General features: G+C 39.4%; 1 long non-coding RNA gene across 1 annotated transcript; it reads left to right on the top strand.

The window, feature by feature from the left end:
- The first annotated feature begins 1,696 nt into the window (after window positions 1-1,696).
- LOC122119323 lies at window positions 1,697-6,092 on the top strand. The gene is made up of 3 exons (XR_006149531.1): window positions 1,697-1,761; window positions 5,283-5,364; window positions 6,012-6,092. It is a non-coding gene; the product is annotated as an uncharacterized LOC122119323 (long non-coding RNA).
- The last annotated feature ends 18,595 nt before the right edge of the window (window positions 6,093-24,687 follow it).

Below are 24,687 nucleotides of genomic sequence, written 5' to 3'. Positions count from 1 at the left end.
CACCATATCACCACTACCACTACCACCACTTCATTTAATTTCAGGTGAGACTAGAATATGTGGCCTTTTGCAGCCCCAGATGAAAAGAAATGGGCCCTGACAAGGCCTAGCAGTGTCTGCATCCTCTAGTTGAAAAGACTACCTTTAAACATGGTATTTTTTTTCCAAACATCATTCTATTCCATTTTAATACAAAAAATATTATTGCTTGCCATTACATGACAAAGCAATTGATTGATTGCATATTTTCTCCTTTTCAATGAGTTGTGAACACAGCCCCTGTTAGGGGCCAGTAAAGCAGGTGGTGAGAGCAGATCCTGAACCATTCGGTTCTCCGCTTCTTCAGGAATACTATTCAAATGCCGCCAGAAACAAGTCTTGCCTTGTTTCCCATGTGGGGAAAGAAGAAAGTCTTTGTTCCCAAGTAAATGAAAATACAAATCACAAGACTAAAATTATGAATGCAAAACAAGATATTAAAGTGTGGCCTGGATGTAGCATTTGCATGCATTTAAATATGCATCTGTCATTCCCTTTGCTAAATTCAGCAGGCTCTGAAAATATTAAACAATAGAGTACAATTAGTAATTAGAGGAATTGTTTGGTAATATATTTTCATTTATTTATGTTCCGATGGCCAAACCTTTAGGTAATTAAGGGCACTGGGATATAAAACCACATCATTTGATTGGTCAAAGTCCAGATCCGTACAGTCTAAAAATAATGCACAAAGCTATTTTTCATAAATTGATGTGATAACATTCAAATGATCATGACAGGACAAAACCATTTCTAAAACAGAAAAATGCAAGTTAAATTGTAAAGCTAGAAAAAGCTTTAGAGATTGTTAGATTGGATATTCTTATCTCACCTACTCATTCTGAAATCTGACCATATTTATTTTCCAAGAACCTAAAAGAAATTTAAGATTTCTTCCCTCCTCACCTCCCTCGAAAGACCAATTTGCTGAGCCTACTGCTCCAGTTTGCTTGGCAACTGAAATTTCCAAAATTGCTTTTGTGCTTTCCTGAGTTGGCCTACCTTGCTTTTGATTTGGAGGTGGGGGGAGCCCCAAAACAAAAATAAAAACAAAATAAAACCCCAAAACAAAAACAAAAACCTTAAAAAGGGAAATCATTTCTTAAGCAGTAGCAAAAGTGAACCAAATTTCAGCCACACTTAGAATTCTTGCTCTCAATCCAATCGAGGCTTCTGGAGGAAAAAGAATGCATTTCATGAGAACTCCGCTCTCAGCCATAAACTCAAAATACATCACATTCTTTGTTGTTAATTGGCACTTACCTCACCTGAAGGCTTTTGCCAAGAAGAGCAGAGGGGTTTAATAGGGGAAGGAAGAAAGGAAAAAGCCTGGAGCTCTGGAAAACACTCAACAGCCACATGTGATTCTTAGCTAGGGGCTTTGCACCCTCAGTAGGCTACATCAACAAAGTACCCTATGTGCTTTCTCAGACCTCCGCTGTTTGTTTGGGGAGCAATGCTCAGACTGGAGCCTGAGTGGTAACTGCTTGGGATAATTACGAAGACAGCTTGAAAACTATGCTCCTCTTTGTTTCAGCCTCCAGATGACGGCTGTCTGACCTCTGCTTGTGCCAGTTTTATTTCAAAGCGCTTTTCTTTCCATATTTCAAAGGTCAGTGTGTTTACTGGTGGCCAAAAGGAGCCTGTGTGTAAGAGAAAGAAACACATGTGGCTGAGTGGCAGAGATCAGGCACGGGACTTGATGGGAATCCTAAATGAATGGTAAGTGAGAACTCAGAGGGCCATAGCCTCTCCTTCATTATTACCACTGAATGAGTGGGGAAGGAGTAAATGCTACCAATGGTCTTTTGGGGTTTTTTTTTTGGGGGGGAGGGGTAAAAGGAGGGGTGATTTAAGCAACTAAAACAAAAACAACAAAAATTACAGGTCTGGTTTAAGAAGAAGAAATAGAGGTATTTCCAGTAAAACATTATCAAACGTTCGGCCAAGAAAATGTCCACTTCATCTCCTTGAAATGAAAATTGTTCTTCTTTCCAAGAAATCAGCCTTGAGAGTCTGGCCACCCTTGAAAACCCTTAAGATGGGTTTTGGGTACGGAATGTTAATCGTGAGAAGTAACAGCAATGTCCTTTTCAGGACTCTCGGTTGGGCTTCTGGTTAATCAGGCTGAGTTCCCTGCCCCCAGATAAAACATTAATGCTTCATTATGAATGTTTGAAAATGCCATATGATTTCAATGAAATAACTCAATACCTATTTCAAGTCTTTCTTTCTTTTTCGGTTTGTCCTGAGGCTTGATTTCTGGGCCGAGGCCCTGTCCCTGAGTTTCTTTTGCTCAAGGCTAGAGACAGAGCGCCACTTCCGACTTTAGCTGACTAGTTTATTTGAGATAAGAGTCTCATGGACTTTCCTGACTGGGCTGGCTTTGAACTGCGATCCTCAGATCTCAGCCTCCTGAGTACTTAGGGTTACAGGTGTGAGCCACCAGTGCCTGGCTTTCAAGTGTCTTCATGATTTATTTTCTTCTAATCTGTATTTTCTCTCTCTTGTTTTGGGTAGTGGTGGTGGTGGTACTTGTGTTGGAGCTCAGCGTCTCACACTCCTTCGGCTTGCTTCCTTGTCTGGTGGTCTACCTCTTGAGTCATTTCCCCCAGCCCGGCTTTTTCTAGATTAATTGGAGATGGAATCTCACAGAACTTTTTTGTTTTGGCTGGCTTTGAACCTTGATTCTCTGGTTTCTACCCTCCTGATGGTTACAGTTTGATGCACTAGCACTCAGCTCTCATCTATATTTTTTTACCTATCATCTTTGGACAAGAGGTAATATATGTCATCAAAAATAGTAAGAGTGGGCTGGGAAGGTGACTCAGTGGTAGAGCGCTTGCCTTGCATGTATGAGGCCCTAGGTTCGACTTCTCAGCACCACATAAGCAGAAATAAGCTGGAAGTGGTGCTATGGCTCAAGTGGTAGAGTGCTAGCTTTGAGCTGAAGAGCTGAGGAATAGCACCCAGGCCGAGTTCAGGCCCCACAACCAACAATAACAACAAAAATTAGTAAGAGCACCTACTATAAAACTAGATTTGCCTGGGTTCAAATCTCCTACTACTACTTATTAGCTGTGTGATCTTGGGATATTTGCTGGACCAATCTGTGCCTAGTTGCCTTGTCTACAGATACAACAAAATAAAATGGGTAAGCTTGTGTGAGAAACAGAATAGTGCCTAGTATTTTAAACACTCCCCTTTCTGACTTGAATTCTGATCTGAGGCAAAAATCTTTGGGACTCAAGGATATGATCTTTTTGGAACTGGGCTTCTTGAATTGATCTACTTACACCTGTAGAAATGCTAAGTAAGTTGTTGAAAGGCCAAGGAACAGTGTTTGTCTTGTAAAGCAGAGAGGAGAAAACAAAGACAGCACATGAAATGATAAAATTTAATCTTTCAGTTTTTGTGAATTCCGCACACCTATCATGGTAATAAGGGAACTTTTTCTGCATTAGTTTTATTCAGGACAAACAGAATTCTCCCTATTTGATTAGGAAAAAGCGTGGCAATTTCTTGGCTGTAACTCTGAAAGAAATAGAGAGGAAAGAAAGGGGACATACAGAAAGGAGAATGGAAGTGGAGTCTATTAGGTGAATATGACTCCCTCCATTTTACAACCAGAGAAAAATAGATTCAGATGATTGACTTTTCAAGTCTATTTAGCAGTCAGTGCATCCTCTGCTTGGTTTTGTTGTGTTTTAATGAATGCTTTGTGAATTTGCGTGTCATGTTTACTCAGGGCCCTGTTAATCTCTTCTCTGTACCATGCCAATTTTATTACTTTATTATTGATTTTTTGAGTATGTGTGATGGTAAAGTGATCACAACATCCATTTCTATTTGGCATCAAGTCCCTCATTTCAACTTCTTTTCTACATTTCCTTGGAGAAGATAATAGAATGGCATTATGGGGGTCAGGACCTAGATTGCAGATGATTCATTGTTTCTTGGTCTCTTTTAGCAAGAGGCTCTAGTATTTCTTCCAAGTCATTTCTACCTCTGTTCAAAAGAAGTAGACTCATTGTTTTAAGCCGTGTGCATGCCTGTCCTGGGCCTAGGCTCTATCCTTAAGCCTCTTTTTGCATAAGGCTAGTGTTTCTACCACTTGAACCACAGCCCCAGTTCTTACTTTTTCTGAGTAGTTTATTGGAGATAAAAGTCTCATCGACTTTCTTGCCCAGGCTGACTTCGAACTGTGATACTCAGATCTCTGCTTCCTGAGTAGCTAGGATTACAGATTAGCTGTAATTAGGATTACAGGTGTGAGCTACCAGTGCTTGGCTGAGCCATTAATTTAGACATCAAGAGATGAGAACATTCAGGAAGTTAATTTCCATTCACTGATATAGCCAGCTCAGGTAATGCATTGATGCCATAAAAATATTGTCTTGCTTTCACATAGAAAATCCTACATAATCCAAGTTAATTCATAAGTATCATGTTAGTTTCTAGTATTAGCTTCTTATTGCTTCTGCAAAAATTAGTGACTTAAAAACACACAAATTTCTACCTTACACTTCCAGAATCAGAAATCCTAAAAGGGCCCACTGGGCTAAAGTCAAGATCAGCAGGCTACATTGTCTCTTGGGGGGCAGAGATGAATTTGTTTTCTAAAACAGATTCCTGCCTTCCCATCTTGGAATGCTAGCAATTGCTGTTCTAGCAAAGAATTGCTTGCTCAAGCAACTGAGAGCCTCATTCTACTTCCTTTTTGTACTTTGGTGGTTGTATTTAACCTCAGCGGAGAATCTAGGATAATCTCATTTTAAGGTCAGTTGATTAGTAGCCTGTAATCTATCTGCAACCCCAATTCTTCCTTTTCATATAGCATGAAGTATCCAGTTTCTAGATACATACATCTTTGAGAGGCCATGCTACCTACCACAGGTACCTACCTGCTGTTGTCAATGGAATATACCCTCAGTATCCTAGCTCTGACACATTCTAGCTGCCTAACTTTGAATTTCTTGGTCTCTCAGTTTTCTAATTTGGAAATTATTTTAGTCCTTCTTATGATGTCATTAGGATGAGGAAATGAATGTTTTTAAGACATCATTGGTTTCTAATTGCTTATTTATTTATTATTATTATTGTTATTATACTGGTGAGATGATTATTTTAAAGATGACCCTGACAACAACAATACAACTTAAGCAAGTACGTTGTGCATTTATTTTAAGGTTTTTCTTTATTCTGAGATTACCTGTGGCCTCTCCTGTCTTGTCTTTCTCTAGGTGGGTCATCAATCTGCCAGCTGCCTTTAATCTCATCCACTGAGCCAGGGGTGTCCCCACTTGGGCAGTGGTTCAGAATCTTGTAAGTATGCATGGAAGATGTTACAGTAACAGAATCAACATGAACATTATTGCAGGCATTGTCTTTTGATTGGGTCCTGAAATTCCACTCTGAAGAATTAGTATCAGAGTGACAACCATTGTCAAGTCATAGGATTCAAAGTTTTCTCACAGAATATTTAATACTGGCTCCTCTCTACAGTATGGAGTATGATCTTTGAATTGTTGCCACACAGGCTGAGGTTCAAGTGCAGGCTGCAGCTGTTGATAGATTTTTTTCTTGTTTTTGCTGTGTTATTTAATTGTTAATATGGGCAGGCCCATATGGATAAGAGAACATAAAATTCCCCTAGAGAGTGTTTTTGTCAGAGAACAGCTCGCCTCTATCAGTGTGAAAGCAGTTATCTCAGGTGAATTAGGAAGCACAACTATCTTATTCTTCCAAATCTCGCTTTCCTTTCCCTTACCAGAGGATAGTTCCCAGCATTGTTGAATTCAGCACATACATTTGCAATGTTCCTCGTGATCTTTTGGGGTTCCCCTCCATTGTGATCTGGACAGCTTGTAGTTTTGAGGGAACTCAAATTTTGGTCAACCTTTAACAGGACTAAGACTGAAACCATAGAAAAACAGCTTTCTCTTTTTTATCCATCTCCCATGGTCTGATAGAGAAGTCTCCTACACATCTCGCTGGAGGTCCTAGTCCTGATCACTAGTTGCAGAAGATCTACATGGAAATAGAGAGCTCAGGTATATGAACTCCATCTTCTTAAAAAAATTATTATCTTTAAGTGGTTGTACAAAGAAGTTCCCATTCTACAAAACAGTATATGTATACAAAGTGTCTGATAACATTGTCACCCATCGCTCCTAACCCATCCCTTCTCTCACTTTTCTTCCTTTTTTAAATTGAGATTAGGTGATTACATAAATTTCACATATTTCACAGTATTGTAGGATAGGATAGTTAGTTAAAGTCACAAACACATTTTAACCTTCACAAGGCAAATTGTCATTATCATGGTCTATAAAGTTTGTGAATTCTATGGAACTCCATCTTTTTGGTCATCAACTTGATTCCCTTCCCACACCTCTTCTTTACTAACCTTGATGCAAACATAGACTCCTGTTGGTAAGTCTATGGTAAAGAAGTTTTTTTTCTCCCATATTCCTAATTATTTCACTGAATTCAAGAAGGTTTCCTAATCCTGTTGATGTATATTTCAACTATATAATTGTGAGTAATTTGTGAACATTTATCAAGATGAAGTCTTATCCATATGCCTTTTAAGAAAGATGCCAGAACTTCGTTTTGTTGTTGAAGCTGTGATTTTTCCTGTTTCAGAGTCAGAAATACTAAAACTAAACAAGAATATGGATTTCACTTTCAATAAAATCACAGGCTGGTAAAACCCAAATTAAAACAGAGTACCGGAAATCAAGCTGCCTACTTCTATTGGAATGAACAAAAGCTGTTTCCAAGTCTACACTGAAAGGCTATTTGTAAAAAATGCAGAACTATTCAAGCAGATAGTTATCATGAGTTGGCATGACTTTTCATGGTTGCCAGGAGGTTTCAAGGACAGATATCCATAATACATCAGTATTTTAACAGAAGAAAAAGAACAAGAAGATCTTAAATGCTCTAACGCATTTATGAAAAAAGCAACACTTCCTCTTGAGACTCAGCAATCATCATTTTATTACAAAAAATAAAAAGCTTTCCATATAATACATCCTTTTCCTAATGATTCTTCCTTTTAGTAATATTCTCCTTCTGTATATAACTCACTATCTTGAAATACCAACAATAGTAAGCATAATAAATATGACAAGAAAATCTTTGGTTTGTTGTCCCATAGCTCTTAGCTAAATAAGGGATTCACAACCTGGGCTCCAAAGAAAAGTTTAAATGTTTGTGTTTTTTTTTCTGAAACTGTGTTCATAACTTTCATAAATAGACAAAATATTTACAAAGCATCCCTGAAAGATGTTAATCAAGCAGATTAAAAAGGACCAAATATGCAAAAACTAAATTAATAAGCAAAAACAATCACAGCAACAAAAACACAGAAGTACAGATTTCTTCGTATTTCAGCATTACTGCCATTTTGTTTCAGCTGGGCTTCTGAAAACAACAACAACAGCAACAACAACGAACTAATGAGTAAATTAATTCAAGGTTAAATTTTCTCAGATTTGGAATTATTGAGACTTCCTGCTGTCCTCTTCAACTCAAAGGCATTGTATTGTCTTCCTTCCAAATCCTTTTATTCTCCACCATTCCCAGGAAGTTTACTATAGTTCATCCTTCTTGTAGGCTCCTTTGCTTGAGATCTAATTAGTCATTGTTCCTGACTTTTGTTTCTCATATGTATTCAATTTACCATCATCCTATGTCACTTTCAGAAGTCCATTACCACTACCCTTTCTTCTGTTTGTTAAACAACAACTAGTCTAGTCTATCATGAACACTAGTTGCTGACTGAAAATTAGAATCACATGGGGAGCTTTTAAAATAAGCTTGCTGGTGAGGAGGATCAGGAGGGAGAAAACTGGGAGAGGAGGTGATACTGTTCAAAAAGAAATGTACCCAATGCCTGACTTTTACAACTATAACACATCTGTATATCACCTTTATGATAAAAATGAAAAAGAAAATAAATAAAATGCACTAAAGGTAAGGCCTTATACTCAGAAAGTCCCATATGAACCTCTGTAGGTTTCAAATCTTCTTTTAAAAACTTTTCTTAGGGTTCAGCTAGTGCTGAGGGCCATTTGTGTAACCTTTCAATTGGTGACCTTAGATCCAATCTTTGTACTCTTCATTGTATCCCTTATTACTTGTCTCTCCTGCATTGATCTCAGCATCTTGATTTCCTTATAACTTCTTATGATTAGAAGACTGTTGCCTTTTACTGGAGTGGCATTTGAATTGCCCTGTGGGACTTTAGGTTTCCCCAAACCACATGGGAACTTCCCAGTTGAAAAAGGTGACAAGATGATGTTCTTGGTCTGCCCTCAGTTTTTTTTTTTTTTTTTTTTTTTGTCGGTCGTGGGGCTTGAACTCTGGGCCTGGGCGCTGTCCCTCAGCTCTTCAGCTCAAGGCGAGCGCTCTACCACTTGAGCTACAGCGCCACTTCCGGTTTTCTGCTGGTTTATTGGAGATAGGAGTCTCACGGTCTCTCCTCCCCGGGCTGGCTTTGAACCGCGATTCTCAGATCTCAGCCTCCTGAGTAGCTAGGATTACAGGCGTGAGCCACCAGCGCCCGGCTTGCCCTCAGTTTTATAAATAGAAACTTGAGAGCAGGTAATGGCTTGCTCAAAGAGACGTAGACAATTAGTAGCAGGGATGGACCTAGAACTTAAGTCCCCTTCCTCTTGACTCCTTTTGATAGAGGATGGAAGCTAAGGCTGGGCCTTTGGCATTTTCTTTTTCTCTGCTTGCTAGCATTATTTTTCGGCCTCGGGTTTCCCGTTTGGAACATCCAGCAGGTATATATCTGTGTCTTCATGAAAACCAGTTGTGATTGAAAGATTTGGCTGGTTCAATTTGTCATGATTTGTTGACAGCAACCCTGCCGCTGCAAGGCCAGTAACACTTGGGCCTTGATGTCATGCCTGTCAACCTAATAATGTATTTAAGCACAGTGTTGTACTTCCGTCCCCAAACCTGTCTATATTCCTTTTGTATGAAACACTCAACTCTAGGAGTGCTATTTGGGATGCCCAAATAGCAGTTTAGCTGGTATTCAAGTAAAAACAAATGTTCCACCTGCCTTAAAATATCCTTACCTACCCCAAGAGTACCTGAAGTTCTCAATTTGGATCTTTCATCCCAGAAAAAAAGTCAACCTATATTTTGTACAATGTATACATAATACCTGAAGATCACAACTATAAATTAACAACTTCCATTAATACCTTAAAGCAGATGTGATTTATTAAAAATAAATTGTCATCCTAGAATGACCAAGTCATTCTACTCTACCATGGTAGAGTAGTTGTAGATGGAATTTCATTGATCAGGGTGGGTATAGAGAGGGACAGAGGGAAAAATCTTTGGAGCTAGGGTTCAGAGTTACAGGAGGAATGTCAACTTCTGGCAGGAGAGAGCAGAATATCAAGGAGGCTGACGGGCTACCTGCTTCTCACATGTACCAAATTTGGAACTTTTCCTAGAGTGCTCCTGGATTAGCTCACTTTTATTTGTTGTTTTCTTCTGGCTTTGGTGCTGTGGGCAGATATTTTTAGAAAGAATGAATGTCACTATAACTAACAATTACTTCACACTATATGCCAGTCACTGTAGAAAAAGCATTTTTTACTTGCATCAGTTTGCGACCTGGACCTTAGGAGACAGTCTGTGCTCAAAGCCTCTATTCTTACCCTCTATTCTATGCCCTCTCAATATTGCACCGTTTATAAGTAAGTGATGCAGTGAATCTTCAAATCCAGAACTTCAGATTCCAGATCATTCTGCTAGAATGTCTCCTTCCTTCTAATGGAGCATTAGACTGTACAGTTGTGGGAACACTAGAAATCTAGCAACAATTACTTGGTAAAGTATCTTCTTGAAGTTGCAATGGTCTGGGGTCTCAATAACAATGCTCTATTGATTTAATATAAAATGTCAATCCAACAACTGCAGTTGAGTATAAAGCTTACAAACTGTTAGGCAAACTCCCTGCCCAGCTGTTATTGTCTTGTACTGAAATGGAGAATTCAAACAAAATTACTTCTTGTCTCTTGAAAGGTCAGCTGAAATATAAAAGCTTTCACTTCTCCTTTGTCTATATAACCAAACACTGGCAATATATGGAGAACATCAGCAGTAAGCCAGAAATTGTGAGTTTAGAAATCATTGTACTATCTCTAGTTTCTTTTGTGAGGACCTTTGTGAAGGACTCTTAGATGTCTAGTAAATCCTCTCTACTTCAGGAGCTAAACAGATGGCCTGTCGTGTATTAATACAAAAATATGTTGTAATTTGGAGAAAGGTTTGCTCAACTCTCCACCCCCACCCCCATCTGCCTCCCCAATGACAGAAATAATTCTAGTGGTACAGTCTACTGGGAAGCTGGAGAGAACAATAAAGTGTCTTTCAAGACAGGGCCGTTGGAACTCAGCTTCCTGATTATTCTCTATAGGTTGGGAGGATAAAGGGAGAATTACCAAAGGAAAGGGAATGGGAAAGGCCAAGGGACCCAGGGTAAGTTCATACAATGTGTGAACTGCAGGGGGCCCCATCTTTGAAGTTCTCTCCCTTTTTCTTTCAGTAATGAACTATTCTTATACCCAAATTAAATTATTTCTCCCTCACTCAAAGCAAATAAATATGAAACAAAAAAATCAAACACACCAAAAGATACTCATGCTTTGTCAGAAAAGGTCCTTTTCTATTATTCTCTAGTTTTCCTGAGGGAAATGCCTCTTCTACTCTCTTAATAGATTTGACCTATCTTTTATTTCCATGGGATCTTAAAGGAACAGTAATACATGACAGCAGGGATCCCCATTCGTTTTTGTCAAGAGATTCTTCTTTTCATTTCTTCTGAAGCTTTAAGGTCAAATGATGGGGATGGGAAGTTTCCAGCAAATTGTTCCATTCCTCCCTGGGGAAGCTATCAACCCTTAAGCCACTATCAGATCTGACTTTGAGATCTGCCCACATGTCTGGTTGAAAACTCACACGCAAGGATTCTTCCATTTGATGAGAAATAGAACCAGTGTTTTTTTTGGGGGTAGGGGGTAGGGAAAGCAATTACTTGCTGTCTCACTTTCCTTGAAGATGTTCTGAGTACTAGCTAACCTCATTTGCTGTCAGAGTCCTTGCCAAAATGTTGAAAGTAACATAGTTGAGCCTCTGGAAATCATTCCTTCTTAGCTTTATGCCATCCATGTACATGTAGCAGATTGACTTTTATGTAAGTGTCCTTGTCTCTCTAGGTATACTTCCCAGGCCTGTCATCTGATGAAATGGGACATGCAGCTAGGCATTTCCTACTCGGTAGGAGTACTGAGATGAGACTTAAAAACAAACCTGGACAATAGATATTCACAAACTGTTTGCTTTTAAACTGACTCATAGTTATGGACTTTTCAGACCAGCTAAACTTCTGCTCTTGGAAGACAAATGATGAGATGGGGAAGTGATTTGATCCATCTCAGTTGCCATAGTAGGAAGGCTTTCTAGGAATGTCCTAGGGGAAGGCCTGGGGGCATCCAGACCAACCCACAGAATTAAAGATTACCCAGCTGGAAGGAGTTTCAAAGGATCATCTCATTCAGTTTAGACGTCCTGAGTAGAAGGAGCCCTTGAGACACCATTGAGGAAGCCCCAGAGAGACTAAAGTCATGCCCAAGATTGTATCTGATTACCTTGTAAAACTAGCAGCCAGGAGAGCCCAATCTACGGCCTCCTACTTCACCTTACTTTGCAAAGCCTTAAACAATCGAAGATGCTAACACTGTAATGACTTTCTCTTGTCTATGAGGAGTTTGCAAGAGAGGATGAATGGAAGACTTAAAATGCCAGAAGTCTTAACAGACATCTACCGAACATTTCACCCAGCAGCATCAGAATACACGTTTTTCTCAGCAGCACATGGAACGTTTTCTAAAATAGACCACATTTTAGGCCACAAAGCAAACTTATCTAAATTCAGAAACATTGAAGTTATACCTTGCATTCTCTCTGACCACAAGGGAATAAAATTAGAACTCAACACCAAAAGCCACCAAAGAAAGTCCGGTATCACATGGAGGCTGAACAACACACTGCTGAATCATGAGTGGGTCATGGAAGAGATTAGAAAGGAAATTCAAATGTTCATGCTATTCAACGAAAATGAACACACAAATTACCAGCTCCTCTGGGACACAGCAAAGGCAGTACTCAGAGGCAAGTTTATAGCTCTGAGCTCCTACATCAACAAATTGGAGAGATCTGAAACTAACAATTTAATGACACATCTAAACCTCCTTGAAAAAGAGCAGCAAGATAAACCCCAATCCAGTAGATGGAAAGAAATAATCAAAATTAAATCAGAATTAAATGAATTAGAATCCAAAAAAACTATAGAAAGAATCAACAAAACCAAGAGCTGGTTCTTCGAAAAACTTAACAAAATTGACAGACCCTTAGCAAATCTTATCAGAAAAAGAAGAGAACACACCCAAATTAATAAACTCAGAGATGAGAATGGAAACATCACCACGGAAACAACCAAGATTCAGAACATTATAAGGGAATACTTCTCAAAACTTTATGCTAATAAGTTTGAGAACTTGACAGAAATGGACCTTTTCCTAGCAAATATTGACATGCCAAAACTAAACCAAGATGAGTTAAACTATCTTAACAGGCTCATATCAAGCATTGAAATAGAAACAGCAATAAGAGACCTCCCAGCTAAGAAAAGTCCAGGACCAGATGGTTTTACAGCGGAATTTTACAAGGCCTTCAAAGCAGAGCTCACACCAATTCTCCTCCAACTCTTCAATGAAATTGAAAGAGAAGCTCACTACCGAACACATTCTATGAAGCCATCATAACCCTCATCCCAAAACCAGGCAGGGACTCATCAAAGAAAGAGAACTATAGACCCATTTCTTTGATGAATATTGATGCAAAACTTCTCAACAAAATTTTGGCCAATCGACTTCAACAATTCATCCAAAAAATCATACACCACGATCAAATAGGATTCATTTCAGGGATGCAAAGCTGGTTCAATATACGCAAATCAATTAATATTATTCATCACATCAACAGGAGCAAGAATAAGAACCACATGGTTATCTCAATAGACGCAGAAAAAGCATTCGACAAGATCCAACACCCCTTTACGATGAAGGTTTTGGAAAAATTAGGAATCCATGGAACATTCCTCAATACAATAAAGGCTGTATATGACAAACCTACAGCCAGCATTATACTCAATGGTGAAAAACTAAAACCATTTCCTCTTAACTCAGGAATAAGACAAGGATGCCCACTCTCTCCACTTCTCTTCAATCTAGTATTAGAATGCCTAGCTACAGCAATAAGACAAGATGCAGACATAAAGGGGATCCAAATAGGGAAAGAAGAAATAAAACTCTCCCTCTTTGCAGATGACATGATCTTGTATTTAAAGAATCCCATAGACTCCACTCCCAAATTACTCAAGCTGATTCAAAACTTTGGCAAAGTAGCAGGTTATAAAATTAACCCCCCAAAATCAATGGCTTTTCTGTATGCCAACAATGAGAAAAGTGTGGCTGAAATTAGGAAAGCAACCCCATTTGTAATAGCCCCACAAAAAATAAAATACCTAGGAATTAACTTAACTAAAGAAGCGAAGGACCTCTATGATGAAAACTTTAAAATCTTGAAAAAGGAAATCAACACAGAACTTAAAATATGCAAAACCTCCCATGCTCCTGGATTGGAAAGATTAACATCGTGAAAATGGCAATACTTCCCAAGGCTATCTACAAATTCAACGCAATACCTATCAAAATTCCACCCTCATTCTTCAAGGAAATAGAAGAGGCAATCCAAAAATTCATATGGAACAATAAAAGACCCCGAATAGCAAAAACGCTCCTCAATGGAAAGAACACTGCTGGAGGAATATCAATACCAAATTTCAAACTCTACTATAAAGCCATAGTAATCAAAACAGCGTGGTATTGGCATAAGAACAGACCTCAGGACCAATGGAATAGAATTGAAAACCCAGAAATGAACCTAAAGACCTATAGCCATCTAATCTTCGATAAGGGAGCTAAAACAATACAATGGAAGAAAGACAGCCTCTTCAGTAAATGGTGCTGGCAAAATTGGTTAACTACATGTAGAAAACTAAAGCTAGATCCTTATATATCACCTTGCACCAGAATCAACTCCAAATGGATCAAAGACCTTGAACTCAAAACAGACACTCTGAAAACATTACAGGATGGAATAGGAGAAACCCTAGGTCTCCTTGGCTCAGGCCGAAATTTTCTGAATAGAGACCCGGAAACACAACAAATCAAAGAAAGGTTGGACAAATGGGATTGCATAAAGTTGCAGAGCTTCTGCAGGGCAAATGACATAGCTAGCAAGATCAATAGAAAGCCCACGGATTGGGAGAAGATCTTTACTAGCCATACAACGGACAAGGGTCTCATATCTAAAATATACTTGGAACTCAAAAAATTAAACCCTCCAACAACAAATCCTCAAAGAAACAACTGCCCAATAAATAAGTGGGCGAAAGACTTAAAGAGAAGCTTCTCTGAAGAAGAAAGAAGGATGGCCAATAGACACATGAAGAAATGTTCAACATCCCTAGCCATAAAAGAAATGCAAATCAAAACAACATTGAGATATCACCTCACTCCAGTTAGAACAGCAAAAATCAAGAACTCTAACAACAACAGATGCTGGAGGGGATGTGGACAGAAAGGAACCTTACTTTATTGTTGGTGGGAATGTAAACTTGTTCAACCACTTTGGAAAGCAGTATGGAGGTTCCTCAAAAGACTACACATATAACTCCCCTATGACCCAGCAATCCCACTTTTGGGCATTTACCTAAATGTTTACAAACAAGACCACACTAAAGCTACCAGCACAACTATGTTTATTGCAGCATTATTTACCATAGCTAAGATATGGAACCAACCCAGATGCCCCTCAGTTGATGAATGGATCAAGAAAATGTGGTATATATACACAATGGAATTCTATGCCTCCTTCAGAAAGAATGACATTTCCCCATTTGTTAGGAAATGGAAAGGCTTGGAAAAAATTATATTAAGTGAAGTAAGCCAGGCCCAAAGAAACATAGGTCCCATGGTTTTCCCTTATATGCAATATCTAGTATATGTATGAGTCAAGCGGAAAAGGTCAGATAATGTGATGTTAGGAAAACGAACCCTTAAATATGTATTTTAATGTTTTTTTTTCTTTCATGCATGTGTTTCTAACGCATTTATAAGATTATTTCTTTGTTGCTTTGTATGTCCCTCCCCCACAGTGTAACCCCCGCTTTCACTATATTTGATGTCAGTATAACTTGTGGAGGAGATGGGGACAAACAAGTCGTTTAAGGATTCAGGTGGACCTGTTGCAACAATGAGAAGTACAAAATGTCATGTCAAAAATGAGCTTTACAGTGTCGGTGTGTGGGGGGGAAAGGGGGGAAAGATTGGGTGGGAGGGAGGGGGGAGGCTGGGAAGGGAGGTGAAGGGTAAACAAAGGAGGAGGCTGCAATGCTTGGTAAGAAATGTATACATTATCCTGCCCATGTAATTGTAACCCCTCTGTACAGTATGTTCTCAAATAAAATACAATAAAATTTAAAAAAAAATGCCAGAAGTCTTGTGGTATCAGTGCTATTGATGTCTTACCTATCTGATACCTGTAAAAATCTGAGCCAGCATTATTCACAATAGCCACTGTTATGGAAACAGCCCAGTTGCCCTACAATAGATGAGTGGATCCAAAAAAAAAACGTGGTACCTATATGCAATACAATTTTACACAGCCATTCGAATGAATAATATTATGTCATTTACAGGGAAATAAATGGACCTAAAACTAATCATGTCAAGTGAGGTAAGCCAAGCTTAGAGAGACATATGGCACATGTGTTCCCTCACATGCAGAAGCTAGATCTAATATACACCAGAACATGGTAAATTATAGACATTCACACACAGTGAGACCAAAGGAGAATACTCTTAGAAGAGGAACACAAAGACTCAATGACTCTAAGTGCCTCTGATCATATAAAATAATATTTATTGAAATGAACTCCAGGAAATGGGAACAAGAGGGTTTTTTCTTCGTTGCTGTTTTTGCTTTTGTTTTTCTTCTTGTCTTATTTGGTTATCTGTCTTTGGGAGGGCAAGTGGGATACAGAAATGGTGGGATAAAGGGTAAACAAATGTAACAGTGGTACTCACTAGACACTGTGTTGAACTATAAAATTTGTGGGTGGGGATGGGAGGGAAAAACTGGAAGAGAGTGAGGGAAGGGGTGACACTGTCTAAAAAGGAAGGTACTCATAACCTGACTTCTGTAACTGTGTATCACCATTATAATAACAATTACAAGAGAAAGAATCTGAGCCAGACTTCACCACGAGTATTCTATAATATTCAGTATTCAGAATATAAGCATTAATGCCTATCTCCAGAACATAGCATGCATTTCTTCTCCTTTATTTTTAAGAGAAGATCTTGCTTTGTGAGCAAAACTGGCTTTGAAGTCATTATTCTTCTGCCTCAGCCTCCCAAGTACTGTAGTAATATTCAGTGATTTTGGCTAATTTCTTCACTCTTTCTTTTGTAGCTAAACAAGTCTTCCACAGCTGAGCTATTCTGCAGATAGGTACCACTCTTCCTGGGACAATCAGATTCCTAAGCCTTACCTTCCATGTGTTTCTGATAAACAACCTTATCCAGTCTGTACAAGATGTTAGTGAATGATGATGAAACATTATTGCTGTATGTATTATCATTGTAAGCTCTACAGAAGTGTACAAACTGATTTCACCATTCTATCAGTACTTTATGAAGAGTGTGAGGAGGGAGAAAGAGAAAAGAAATAGGAGCAGGTATTACTCTACCTAGTTCCCATTTCGTGTCATGTTTTCCCACAATCACATATATATTATTTGGAACCCCCAATACACAGTCAAAACTCCCGATTATACATTTGAAGTGTCAATTTTGAGTTATTGTACACAGATGGAGCAATATTGTACTATAGTTAAGTAATAATGTACTATAGTTAAGACCAGTGTGGGAAAGAACATGTAGGAGCTGAGAGGGGACAGGCACATTTTAGAAAACTTAACATGAATGCAGGAAAGAATGCAAACAGGATCAGGATGTAGATATTTCCCCCAGCTTCAGTAGCTAGCATTTCCTACTTTATTTTATTTATTTAATTTTTTTTGCCAGTTCTGGGGTTTGAACTCAGGGCCTTAGCACTGTACCTGAGCTTCTTTTGCTCAAGGCTAGTACTCTACCATGTGAGCCACAGCACCACTTCTGGCTTTTTGTTTATGTGGTACTGAGGAATCAAACTCAGGGCTTCATGCATGCTAGATAAGCGCTCTACCACATTTCCAACCCCCTCATTTATTATATATAGGTATTATTACTTAATATTACTGTCACTTCATAGTATTCAGTATTAGTGTTCATTTTGGTATATATAAATTATTTTTTTAAACTTTTTTTAAACCAGTACTGGGGTTTGAACTCAGGGCCTCATGCTTGCTTGCTCTGCTGGTGCTCTTCCATTGGAGACACACCTCTAGCTCCACTGTTTGCTGGTTTATTAGAGATGGAGTTTCATGAACTTTTCTGCCTAGTCTGTGATAATCCAGAACTCTGCCTGCTGAGTAACTAGGATTAACACCAGGACTCAAGCTTAGTTGGTTAGAACTGCAAACAGGTATTATCACCCACTCTGTGAGCGTCAGACATCCAGTGTGTGTTAGGAGGCCACTCTAGCTCAAGGTGTCTCAGGAAGTCGTCCCTTCTAGAGAAATGGGCCTGGGCCAGGAGAACTGGCTTCGAGATGCATGGAGTCCTTGCTGGCTCATAGTGCTACGTGGAAGTCTCAGCTCAACTCCATATCGCTGCCTGGGGGGCCTCAGGACAAAGTACTGTTTCTCCCAAAGTGAGTGGTCAAAGATAAAGAAAGAGAGGAGAGACAGAGCTGGTGGAACCTATAGTCCTTTGTGGGGAGCAGAGGTTTTTTCTTTAAACTGTGGTAAAATATATGTAACGTAGAATTTACCAGTGAACTCAGCTCAAAAGTGAAGTAAGCCAGGCCCAGAGAAACATAGGTCCCATGGTTTCCCTTATTTGCAATAACTAGTATATGTCTGAGACAAGCAGAAAATGTCAGAAAAGTTGATATTAGAGGAATGAACCCCAAGATAAGTATTCAAATGTTTTTTTTTTCTTTCATGCAATTGTTTCTAACACATGTTTAAGATGATTTCTATGTGGCTTTGTATGTCCCTCCCTCCCCCCTCCGCCCCCGGTATAACCCCTGCTTTCACTGTATTTGATGGTATAATTTGTGGAGGGGAAGGGCAAAAACAAATTGTTTAACTAGGGATACAGGTGGACCCATTGCAACAATGAGATGTACAAGTCGTTATGTCGAAAAACGAATTCTACTACTTTGTTGGGGGGGAGGATTGGGTAGGGGGAGGTGGGAGGAGTATGGGAAGGGATGGGAAGGGGAAACAAAGAGGAGGCAACAATGCTTGATAAGAAATGTACTCGTTATCTTGCCCATGTAATTGTAACCCCTCTGTATGGTATTGTCACAATAAAAAGAAAAAGAAAAAGAAAAAAAAGTGTATCATTCAGTGACATTCACACATTCCCGTGCTTATGAATCACTACCATCCATTTTCAGTTCTTTTCATCATCCTAACAGAAGCTGTATACCCATGAAATAGTAACTGCCGATTGTCTCAAATCCTAGCTCCAGAAGCTTCTATGTGTGTTCACTATGAAGTTTCCTACTAGGTGCTTCCTGTGTGGGTCATTCAGGTATTTAACCTCTTGGGTCTGGCATATGTCCAGTGATAGGATATCTTCAAGGTATTCCCCTGGTGTAACAAGCATCAGGATTTTATTCAAGGCCAAATAATATTCCACTGAATCAATTTTGTCTATTCATCATTTGATAGACTTTGGGGGTGTTTTACTTTCATTGCAAATAATATATCACTCTCTTGTTCATTGGGTGCAAATCACTAAATCCCACTTACATGAGGTACAGGAAAAGAAAGGTATAAAAAGAAGTTTCTGGATCTACTGTTAAAATAATAATATGATGGAAATTCATGTCACTAATTACACATAATTATTGTAGTGAATTCAGTCATTATTCATAAATCTTTTGATGTTTTTAAAAATGAAATTTGAAGTTTTCTTTTTCTTATTTAAAAAAAAGCCCACAAATTGAGATTAAACTATGAGTATGTAGCCCCCCAGGCTGGCTGGAAACTGATAATCCTCCTGCCTTAGCTCCACCCCCTGTCCCCACCTCAGTGCTAGGACTACATGTGTGCTCCAACACACTGGGCAAATGTGGAGTTTTCCTAATCTTTCTAGGGTCCACATCTAGAGAAGCTCCAATCAGATTACACTGCTGAAAATAGAAAACCCAGAAAAAGGGCAGCTTTATAAACATCGCCCTCCCTGTGCTTATTTTGTACACTGGGCATTCGGCTGCTCCGCTGCCCTGTGTCCTGATCTTACACAGAGGATGAGAAGAGGTGTGCTGGCCTCAAGTCCACTTCTGCACGAAAGCAGGTGTCACTCTGGTGGCATACCGTATGTGTTTGAAGCCAATTCCTTTGGGACGCTGGCTTTCTATGTAGCTGACAGAAAGCTGAGTCTGTAAAGACAAAAATAATAACAAGAAAGAATGACCTCTCAGCCTATTATCCTTTTTATTAATTCTACAATCTTTCTTTCTTTCTTTTAAGACTAGCACATTAGTCTTTTTAATGGTTAAAAAATGAGATCTTGCGTCTTTTTAATTTATTACACATGTTCAATTTTCTACTTTGTGATGAATGCAAGGAATTTGGAAGGGATTTACAAAGACAAAATCAAGGAAGGATCTTTTTTTTTTAAAAAAAAAAAAAGTAATTACTTCATGTGAATTATATGAGGAAATAGTACAGGCTCCATTCCCCTGGTTACCCCTGACCATTTTTCTTTATTACTACAATGGCAGCTACTTTCCTGGTTACCCCACACATTTCTCTTCATTGCAAGCCATGGTGATGCAGTAGAGGGGATGATGACCACATTTTACAACTGGCATTCTGTGTAGGGTCTAATGGATGAGTACTGATTATTCAAACAGACTGTGGAGGCAAAAATGTAGAGCCATCAAAGGCAAATAGTTAAAGGGAGCAATTGTTCTCCAGAAAGGCAAGAGGTGATTTCCTTTGAATAATGAGAAGGAGGCTTATGTTTTACAGTCAGGAGCTAACCCACAGGGCTGGCCTGTAGCAGCCTGGCATTAAGTATGTCCTTTTAAGAATTGGTCAGAAAGCAAAGACTTATTTAAACCATCATCTATTGAAATGATCAAAGGTTTGTGTATATAACTAGATGTACGTCTTTCTTCTTTTTCCCTGTAGAACTCTGACTGAGACAGACCAGTGTTCACTCATGAATGCAAGGACATAGATGAGTAGAAAGAAAGGAGTTGAGACGGGCAGGGAGCGGGGCGCGGGAGGGAGAGGGATGACCAGGAGTGGGGTGGGAGAGATGGAGAAGAAGAGAATGTTTTAAAGGAATGTTCTCATGTAGCTGTAGAAGCTTGGTATGAATAGAATCTGCTGGAGTGGGTCAACAGCCCAGGATACAGGGATGGGAGCCCAGCTACTATCAGAATTTCTTCTTGCTTAGAGAAGGTCACTATTTGTTCTCTTCAGGCCTTCACTGAGCAAATGAGCTTTACTCACATTTTGAATAGTAACCTGCATTACTCAAAATGTTAATCTCCACTGAAATGTACCTTCAGTAAACATCTAGAATAATAATTTGTCCAGCTGTACTGGCCCTGTCAGCCAGAAAAAACTGACACAAAAGTAACCTTCATTCATCTATCTATTCATCTATCCATTTATCTATCCATCCATCCATCTATCTATCATTTATTCATTCATTAAATGAGTAAGATACAACGAACTCATGACCCACAAAGATGCTGAGTTGTGTTGACACTGACTAACATCTTTGGCGGGGCTATTAATATTCTTCTTAGCACACGGCCAGTAGTAGTAGTAGTAGGGTTTCTTCAAACCCTAGCCAGGAATAGAGTCCTCTCTTCCATCAGTATCCTTCTAAGCCCTTGAACTGGGACGAATCATGGCTCCTGGTTCAGGAGAGGATCTATAAGTAGCTTTAGCAGACAGATATCACAGGGTATAAATGTATTTAAGAAGTAAGGTGTATTATTAATTAAAGGGCACTTTTCAGTGTAATTAACTGTTACTCTTGCTGTCACTCGTCACCAGCCATGGCTGTGACAGTTATCCCATGGTTCCTTTCCCCAGATCTAAAAGTCATTTTGACAGGCTGCAGAAGTTCCAAGCTAGGCAAGTAGAAGCAAGTCAGTCTTGCAGGGATGGACTGGTGGGTGGATTCTAGTTAACCCTTGCTGGCCCGGAAGCACGTGGGAAGAGGCTCTGGGAAAAAGATTTCCAGTGGAAGAGCATGACTATTTGCCAAAGTCTGACTGTGTGTGCAGCCTGTTAAGAATGATCGAGGCAACGTTCCAGCTCTGCAGGCTTTCGATAAGAGACAGAGGGATGAAAGGGGTACAATATGAGAGCAGCAGGTGAGAATGGATGTATCACACAGGGAAAAGATGTTAGAGGGATATTGAGGTTTATTAATTCTCTCCAGGTCCCCTTCAGTTCAGTTGCCTCAGTGAAAGCAAAGATAGGCTCTTGAATCAGGCCCAGGCATCTAACAAGTGCCATGACACCATCTGCTCAGTAGCAAAAGGCCTGGGAGGTGGGAAAGACAGACCTGCATGCTATCTGATGATATTTTCTTCTGTAATCTCGATTTCCTCAGGAGCTCTCACACGCTGACATGTGTGGACAAGCTCAGGGAATTTGATGCCTCTCAAGTGATATTTCTCCAGGGCTAGGTTACTCCCAAGGGCAAGGCAACATTTGCCCAGTGGCCTTTGAGATAATTTACACTTTTCTGAGGGTTGGAAACAAAGCAACAGAGGCAGCAATTACTTGGAACCTGGAAAATTCTCCAGATCTGAGGCTTCTGAAATTAATGACGACGGGCAGGTTGTCAGACCCTGTCTGTGACAAGTCATTCACCTCTGCACATTTCCCTCCTGTCTCATTATAACCTCCAACACACAAGGACAAATAAAAGGCAGATATTCTGCATCACCCATATTCTCGCAAGAGATGGCACTCAAAAGTTTCCTTAAATAACTGGTTTTTGCCCTGTGGGCTTAGGAATTTTTATGTATCTCCTTAACTGAGTAACTCGCTTTTTCCCTAAACCTGAGTCCCTGAGATGGAAATAGGTTATGACTTTTTTCTCAAGCTAGCCCCAGATAACAGGTGACTTTGGTCTGACAAGGCAGCAGACATACATTGGGAAAATCCCAGTGAGTTAATGGCACCAGACCTCTTTTAAATGTGCCTAGATAACCTTCCCAGTCTCCCTGATTCAACTACACCTGCACTCTGATATCTGGCCCCAAACTTTCTTTTGAGCCATAGCCTAGACCTCTCAGCCTGAATGTAACATGGGAACCTTGAACAACATGCTCAAAAGTGATCCGAGCTATCAGCTTGTACTTCTCCTTTGTTTTCTAGCTGTTGGTGGCATCCTACTTTAAGCAACTCCAAAATTTGTCATAATTTCTCTATCGCTACCCACCCTTACACATATCCCGTCTACCACCAAGGCAAGCCAGTTTTCTGTACTAGTTTTTAAGTGAATCTCCTTCTAGTCACCCCAACTTTTCTTACCATGATGAACATTGGTTATGGTGGTTGTTGGTAGTGTTTTGTTGCTTTGTTTTTAAAGACAGGTTCTTACTATCCAGCACAGGCTGGCCTCGAACTCCATATCCTTTTGTCTCAGATGTAGAACTGTGCCACTAACTCCTGCTCCTGGTTTATTCCTAATTGGTTCTTCTCCCTACTACCTTAGTAACTACATAGGAGCTGCCATAATCTAAGATGCTTTAAACCCTTCAGAACTCTCTATCAACTTAGAGAATGAAATACTGAACTCATTATCCAGCTCTTGTTTGACATCCATCTCCAGTGTTTTCTCCCAAGAACTCCATTTCTTTTTAAACCTCTGTTACAATAGCCTTTGAATCTCCACATGTGCTTCTGGCTCTATCTCTGGGGGAGTTAGTCCTTCAACTGGAACACTCATACCACTCTTCACAGGCTCATTATGTCTGACTCATCTTTCAGTGTTCTGTTAAAGCTTATCTCTTCTAGGAAACGTCTTGTGAATTCCCAGAACGGAACAAGTATCATTCCTTGCCATTATTCTCTGTATCATTCTGTAGATATCTCTATTATTATCCCCTATGTCCATTTGTCTCACTGGATTTTAAGACATGCTTGTTCATCTTTGCCCACCAAGGGCCTAGACTAAAACCACAATAGATAGAGGGCCAGTTTTAGTTTGCACTGAATTCCTATGCCTTTGTGTCTTTGCATTTTCAGGCCCCCCAACCATGGATGAGTCATTCTATCAGTGAACTTCTTTGACTCACTAAGGTACAATATGAACACTAAAAGTGTCCAAAGTTTTTCTCAAGGCCTCACACCTTCTATACAAGTGACAAATCACTGACATGAAAAAGTAACTTATGGATCACGTGTCTCTTTGAGGGCTGTTGAACAAGGTGAACTTGATCTCTTGGCTTTGGTTTGAGGATTCCACACAATCATCAGAACATTCAATAAGGCAGAGCAAATTATCAACATAGCATCCTAGATTAGGTAAGGGACTCATCACAGTTATTGCAAGAACATAAAGAAATCTCAAAGGCTCAGGAAGCCATCCTTCCTGTACCGCTTGCTTACTTGGTTTTTTCATTATCTAAATCAAATCTTTTCATTCAGTTGCTGAATGTATTACAAAATTCAAGACATAATTGGGGTTAAGATTTCACTTATGATGCAAAAATTTCTTGGAAGCATAATATAAACATATACAAATCATGTTTCCAGCTTAAACATTCTTCCCATCTTCCCTGGTTACAATCAGAACAAACCACATTATTACACAATATTCTTGAGACAGGTATTGTGTAGGGTCCCATGGTTACCCTTATTTGCAATAATTAGTAAACGTCTAGGATAATCTTAGCGAATGAGCAGAATGGCTCAATAGCTATGTAGGGCTGACCGTATAAGATGATCCTAAGCAAAATGAACTCTAAGACGTGAACACGAGGTTTTACTTTTGTCATTGTTTTTAATGGACTACGTGATTTCTTGTTTCTTTTGTATGGTATATCCCCTGTTGTCATTGTATTTGATTTTAGTCCCCTGGTATTGTATATATATATTTATCTGAATTAGGGAAGGGAAGGGAACAACAGAATGGTGAGACAAAGGATAAGGGGGAAACCAATGTAACGGCAATATTCACAAGACAATATATTAGAAGTGATCTATACAACTTGGAAGGAAAGTAGGAGAAAAATGAGGGAAGGGGGAAAGTTTGACAAGAAATTTACTTATGACCTTACTTATGTAACTGTAACCTCTCTGTACATCACCCTGACAATAAAAAA

This window comes from Dipodomys spectabilis, unplaced genomic scaffold (genome assembly GCF_019054845.1).
Source record: "Dipodomys spectabilis isolate Male_0828 unplaced genomic scaffold, ASM1905484v1 ptg000163l, whole genome shotgun sequence".
NCBI lineage: Eukaryota > Metazoa > Chordata > Mammalia > Rodentia > Heteromyidae > Dipodomys > Dipodomys spectabilis.
This window is presented reverse-complemented; position numbering and strand designations above follow the sequence as displayed.